This window comes from Nicotiana tabacum, chromosome 15 (assembly GCF_000715075.1).
Source record: "Nicotiana tabacum cultivar K326 chromosome 15, ASM71507v2, whole genome shotgun sequence".
NCBI classification, from domain to species: domain Eukaryota; kingdom Viridiplantae; phylum Streptophyta; class Magnoliopsida; order Solanales; family Solanaceae; genus Nicotiana; species Nicotiana tabacum.
In genome coordinates, this window is record NC_134094.1 from 76534281 (window position 1) to 76541862 (window position 7582).

Consider the following 7582-nt stretch of genomic DNA (forward strand, 5'->3'; position numbering starts at 1 on the left):
TCGGGGACTAACCCCGAGAGCATAAAAATGCTCAAGGAATTGACAAAACATATAGAATCGGGGAGAAGAAAATCGAAGCCAATGACAAAAAGGTGGAAACCTACAATTCTAGGGTCAACCAAATCCCAGGAGTACCTCCGATATTGAAGGGCCCGGATTCCAAGAAGTTTGTTCAAAAACATCCGAGCGCAGCGCTGAAACTGACCCCAAAGAAGTTTTGCATGCCCGAGATTCCTAAGTACAATGGAACGACCGACTCAAATGAGCATGTGACTTTCTACACATGCGCCATCAAAGGGAACGACTTGGAGGATGACAAGATCGAGTCTATCCTGCTGAAAATATTCGGGGAAACTCTGTCCAAGGGAGCTATAATATGGTATCACAATCTACCTCCTAATTCTATTGACTCATTTACTATGCTTGCAGATTCCTTAGTAAAAGCACATGCCGGGGCTATCAAGGTCGAGACCAGGAAGTCAGACCTTTTCAAAGTGAAGTAGAGGTATAATAAGATGCTCAGGGAATTCGTGTCTCGGTTTCAAATGGAACAGATGGACTTGCCTCCGATAGCATACGATTGGTCCGTTTAAGCCTTCACCCAAGGACTCAATGCTCGAAGCTTGTTGGCTTCACAATAGTTGAAACAAAATCTAGTGGAGTACCCTGCTCACTTGGTCCGATGTGCATAATCGGTATCAATCAAAACTCAGGGTGGAAGATGATCAACTCGGGGCCCCTTCCGAGTCCGTTTATCCAGTCAGAACAATTGACAAAGTCAGGAGAGATATTGATCGTGAACCAAGAACAAACAGGGATTGTTATCAACCATACAATGGAGACCGAATGGGCAGTGGATATGGGCGAAACCCCGTGAAAAGAGAAAGAAGAAGCTATCGAGCTCAAAACAACTGGGGACTCATGAGCAAAAATACTTTCGACAGGCCCATCAGACCGAAGGAAGCACCAAGGCTATCGGAGTACAATTTTAACGTTGATGCCTCCGCCATCATATCCGCCATTAGACGTATCAAATACACCAAATGGCCTCGACCCCTATATTCTGATCCAGCCCAAAAGGATCCTAACTTAATGTGCAAATATCATGGCACTAACGGTCACAGGACAGAAGATTATCGACAATTAAGAGAGGAAGTACCCCGACTATTCAATAACGGGCATCTCCGAGAGTTCCTTTATATTGACCCATGACCAGATGACGTTATATACACGTATAGTATATGTATATGGGGTATGGGGAAAGGTTATGGCATTATATACATCACCACCTGATCAACTGGTATACGTTTATGATTTCGCCCACAGAGGCTGAGATGATATGATAGGATACCCTCAGGGGCTTGATGATGTTATGTATGCATATATGTATACATGATATGACATTTATACACATACGCATGACATTATAAATATTTTCATGATTCACAGATCTATTCAGACATACAGGTTGAGTTCTTTACTCCATGTTTCTTTCATGCCTTTTATATATTGATTTTTATGCCTTATATACTTGATACATTATTCGTACTGATGCCCCTATTGCCTGGGGGCCTAATTTTCATGCCCGCATGTGCAGTTAGACAGGCTGACGGTCCCCCTCCTTAGGATTCTAGCTCAGCGAGAGTTGATGTGCTCCATTTGATCTGGAGCTACTATTGGGTTTTGGTACGATACTTTTGTATACATATAAGGGTATGACGGAGCCCACTCCCGTACATTATACAATTTTACACTCTATTAGAGGTCTGTAGACAGTTATCTATAGTTGGATAGTACGTGGTCTTGTCGGCTTGCCCTACTGTATTCCGCATGTATATGTATATATGTCTTTTGAGTATGTCTCCTCACGTATGTTATTCACATGATTCAGCAGTTTAGGGGCAGATGTTATGCATGACCTACACTTATTTCATGTTTATATCTTGGACGTATGCTTAGGTTTGTTCGGAAGGAAAAACTCGGGCACTCGTCATAGTCCATTGGTTTGGGTCGTGACAAAAGTGGTATTAGAGTAGTTCCATCCTAGAGTTGTTGATGTGTGACTATAATTCCATAATTTCGTACATTATGTGTCTTGAATTTTACATGATTTAATGATAAATTACACTTTATTTGTGCATAATGGAGTTTATTTTATTTGTAGGTGAATTGGAGATGAAAGTAGAGAAAAAGTGATACTTAAACTTTGAAAGTGTGCTTGAGAACAGTGAAAATGAGAGACCTGGCGAGGCCAGCCAAAGGCCACCCAAAGGCCAGGCTGAACCAGGCTTTAGCCAAGCGAGGCCATCCAAAGGCCAGGCTGAACCTGGCAAGGCGAGGCCAGCCAAATGCTGGGCTGAACCAAGCTTTAGCCTGGTGAGGCCAGCCAAATTCCAGGCGTTAGGCTGGCGACGCCAGGCCTAAGGCCAAGTCCAATCCGAGTTTTGAAGACTTAATTCATTCCGGGTTTGATTAGGACTCGGCCCACATGTTTAGGGTTTCTTCTACACATATAAATAGACCTAAAAATACTACTTGGAAAAGGTTTTGCAGCCAGAGGCAAGAAGAGCTGGTGGAATCACCCCTTGGGAGTGAGAATCATCAATTTCTACATCTTTTCATCTTTACTTTGTATTTTAATTATGCAAAATATTTGGGATATTGTTACTATGAGTAGCTAAATTCATAATCTAGGGTTTTGATCGAATCTATTGAAGGATGATTTTCTTGTTACGTTAATATAGATTTGCCGTAGTATTTTCTCTATTTGTTCAACTATATTATTCTTGTGGTTGATTGAAGGGCCCTCAATTAGATGTGGCTATTTAGTATGTATTACTCGGGAGAGAGTGCATATTTAGGTTGTTGTTGAACAACATCACTCCTAAACGTATATGAGGGATCAATACAGAGGTTTAAAGGTGGGTTTAGGGATAACGAAACCTTGGTGCGATCTGAGTGAGCTGTACTTAATACCAGCTAGCGTAATTCGGGAGAATATGCCTAGTAAATTGTGGTAATTACTTGGGAGAGAGTTACGACAGTTAGAGTGCTCATGGTCGATAGAGAAGACTTACGAAAATTTATAGGAAATGTAGCAGAAAGGATTCTGACAATTGGGGAAATCATAACTCTAGACCTCCTTAGTCTTGTCTATAATTTCATCCATGTTAGTTGATAATTTTACTGCTTTATAATATTTGCTAGTTAATTAGTAGAAATAAAAATCAAATCTTTTTAACTAGAAAATTATTTGAACTTGTGTTTCTTTGCAATATTGAACAACTGTGGCTAAGCCTTAGTTCTCTGTGGGATTCAACTACAGACTTGTAAACCGGATTATATTTGCAACGACCGCTTAGTTCTTTTTATGAGGCATAACTGGGCGTGATCAAATTTTGGTGTCGTTGTCGGGGAACTAACGGTTTATTTGTAGGTGTTTATATTGCAAAGAAATACATTGCTAGGTTGATTAAGAAAACTTATAACTGTAGGTGTATATATTGCTAGATTGCAAGTTTGAACTTTTATTTTTGCTTTCTTGTTTTTGTTTTTTTTTAACTTGTTAATGTTAAAAATATAGCATCTTGGAATTATGTGAGTTTTGATGTTGGTAATTCTACTTTTGATCCTCATGCATATAGTGGAGGAAACCACCCTGGGAAAAATTGTCAAAATATTTCCGAGAGCGAGTTATGTGCACCAACTCAATCTTATGTGTGGAATGTGTGTGATATGTGTGGTAGTCGAGATGGTCACTTTCATGGTTGTGCTTATATTTCTTATGTTCCCCCAACCCCGTACTTTGATGGTTCTTCTTTTTCTTGTGAAGTTAATAGGAACAAAGAACCCAGGGATGATGACCTGAAAGAGATCAAGAATATGCAAAAGTGCATTGTGGAACAATATGATATGTTAAAGTGCCTTGTGGAACAAAATAGTAAAAGACAGCTGCAGATAGAAAGGCAAGAGGAAACTATTCACAACTTGAAAGTTCAAGTGAATCAACTGGTTGAATATCTTAATACTCAACAAGCCAATATTGTGAATAGTATCCAAGAAGAGCGTGAATTAGATGCAAAAATTGAGGTAACAATAGAGGGGTCCATAGTAGAACACCAACAATCAATCAAACTAGAATTTGAGGATGCCGATGTTGTAGAAGAGATATTAGAGTCAAGCAAGGACATTGATGATACATATTTAGTTGACTCTAGGGTCATTAGTGTTGAGGATGTAAACAGTCCCAATGTTCATGTAGTTGAACGCATTGGTCCACACTCCAAGCATTTTTTCACATTGTGTTTGGATGATGATATAGAAATAGAGCCATCCGAGCCACTTGAGGATTCAAGGAATGAGGAACAAGGTGCCTACATTCTGAAATTCTTCTTGTCAGGAAGTCGGGAATACACATCTCATCTAAAGGCCAAGAAGTGCAGAATACTACATTGTTTTATTGAGCCAGTCAGATTCATTCCACCACCCCAGGAGCATGATCATAGAGCAGAATCAAAACTTGGGGTCCAATTTATAAGTTCAAAGAGGAGGCAGGAAGTGATTCGTGTCGTGTCGCGATATTAAATCAAGCGCTTGTTGGGAGGAAACCCAACTTTACTACTTTTTTTTATTTTTTATTTTATTTTATTATTTTTGTAGTATCTATTTTTGCTTTTCTAGGAGCATGGAAAGCAAAGCTATTGGAATGATGCAACAACAAACCAGATGGTTGGAACTAAGTGTGAGGTACTCGCACGAAGGACCAAGCCTGGGAGAAGTCTGAGTACCCTATGAGTTGCTAGTGCTTCGGCCTTTAGCCTACCAGGGAGTTTTTTTTACCCTCTTATTAGTTATGGTGTGTATTGGGGACAATGCATAATTTTAAGTGTGGAGTGAGGAGATAATGTAGGTAACTTTCTATGCTATTTTAATTGTGTTAGTTTAATTGAATATTTTTTTTAGAGAACAGAAATAGAAAAGAATGGACTTTTCCCGACGATGGATTTATTAGACAATTTTCTTGAGGGATTTAAGTCGAAAGGAAAAAGAAAAAAAGATTTTGTTTTGTTAGGTCGTGTAGCAATCCTCCCTTGGTTTTTCTTTGTGCCGCGGTTCTTTTCCAAGGGTTTTGTTTGAACCGGGTGTAGTTAGTTTTATTTTTTTTAGGAATAGGAACCATTGTGCCATAAATTGAATTGAAGCAATATCTCTTAGCTTTGTTATGCCTTGAGAATAGTTAGTACTATGGTTGTGACGCTTAGGCTCGGTTTTTGACTTTCGCATAAGTACCTTAAATCGTAGATTCCTAATTTTGCTTAACTACTTTGATTGGAATGTCGCGATGAAACCAATCCTGAGTGAGTTATGTGCCATGTGTGTGTGAGTTTTGTATGTATTATGTGCATTGCATTTGATGTCTAGAACTTGCCCTGTGTGTGTGCAAAGCGAAATAGTAGTCTTGTTCAGTCTGAGAAGTGATATAGGCGTTTCTTTGTTAAGCCAGATATATATAGTTTACCCACCTAAATGTTATGTATTATAGTTCACCCCGTTGAGCCTATAATCCTGTTTCTTTGAAAACCACACTACAAACCTTACCCAATTGTTTGAATTAACCATATATTTGAACTTTTTCACCTCTAATGAGCACTTGAATTGTTATGAACTTTGTAAAAGTTAAAGTGTGGGGTGATTGGTTTGGTTTTTGTGTGGAACTAATGAAATAAGGAGAAAGGTGAATTGTTTTGAAAAAGTAAGAGCCGATTGAATTGAAAAAGAAAGAAAGAAAAAAAAAATATATATATATATATATATAGTTGTATTACTGTGTAAAAAATATTCCTTGATAGTGGTGACTCTTGATGTAATTGTGCGTAAAGAAATATGGAGTTAATATATATTGAGGTAAAGATGGAGTTATGGTTTGACATAAGTATGGGATGTATGTTAAAGTATATGTATTAAAGTGCTTAAGGGAGGTGTAGTCACTCATATCCAAATGTATCCTACCCGACCCGCAACCTACATTACAACCAATGAAAGTCCTTCTTGATCTTATACTGAATGAACTCAATTAGTAGAGTATTACACTACGGGCAAGCCTATGGTGAATCTTTTGTAGCATATGAATGTTATTTCTTAGAGCGAGTGAATTCTTCCTATCTTGAGTTCCTACAGTCTTAAAATTTATTGTGTGTGAAACTAATCTCTTTTGTTGTGTGAGGGCACGTGATTCATAAAGAAAAGGTAATGTTGTTGACATCCATGTCAGAGTAAGTAAGTTAATTGTGAATAAGGCATGGTATTTGTGAGTCGAATCTTGAGGCGAGGATGTCACACTTGTGTGCTTAAACTATTTTAAAAATTCTTGGTGTAATGAGTTAGGAGAATTGCTTAAAAAGGTCGTATCTATAAGTGTAGTTTGATTGCTCGAGGACGAGCAATGTTTAAGTGTGGGGTATTGATGTGTGGCTATAATTTCATAGTTTTGTACATTATGTGCCTTGCATTTTACATGCTTTAATGATAAATTATACTTTATTTGCGCATAATAGAGTCTATTTTATGTGTAGGTGAATTGGAGATGAAAGTAGAGCAAAAGGGATACTTAAAAGTTGAAAGTGTGCTCGAGAACAATGAAAAGGAGAGACCTGGCGAGGCCAGCCAAAGGCCAGACTGAACCTGGCTTTAGCCTGGCGAGGCCATCCAAATTCCAGGCGTTAGGCTGGCGACGCCAGGCCTGAGGCCAAGTCCAATCCGAGTTTTGAAGACTTAATTCATTTCGGGTTTGACTAGGACTCGGCCCACACATTTAGGGTTTCTTCTACACATATAAATAGACCTAAAAACACCACTTGGAAAAGGTTTTGCAGCCAGAGGCAAGAAGAGCTGGTGGAATCACCCCTTGGGAGTGAGAGTCATCAATTTCTACATCTTTTTATCTTTACTCTGTATTTTAATTATGCAAAATATTTGGGATATTGTTACTATGAGTATGAGTAGCTAAATTCCTAATCTAGGGTTTTGATGGAACCTATTGAAGGATGATTTTCTTGCTACGTTAATATAGATTTGTCGTGGTATTTTCTCTATTTGTTCAACTATATTATTCTTGTGGTTGATTGAAGGGCCCTCAATTAGCTGTGCCTATTTAGTATGTATTACTCAGGAGAGAGTGCATATTTAGGTAGTTGTTGAACAACATCACTCCTAAACATATATGAGGGATCAATACGGAGGTTTAAAGGTGGGTTAAGGGATAACGAAACCTTGGTGCGATCTGAGTGAGTTGTACTTAATGTCAGCTAGCGTAATTCGGGAGAATATGCCTAGTAAATTGTGGTAATTACTCATGAGAGAGTTACGACAGTTAGAGTGCTCATGGTCGATAGAGAAGACTTAGGCAAATTTATAGGAAACATAGCGAAAAGGATTCCGACAATTGGGAAAATCATAACTCTAGACCTCCTTAGTGTTGTCTATAATTTCATCCATGTTAGTTGATAAATTTACTGCTTTATAATATTTGCTAGTTAATTAATAGAAATAAAAATCAAATCTTTATAACTAAAAAATTATTTGA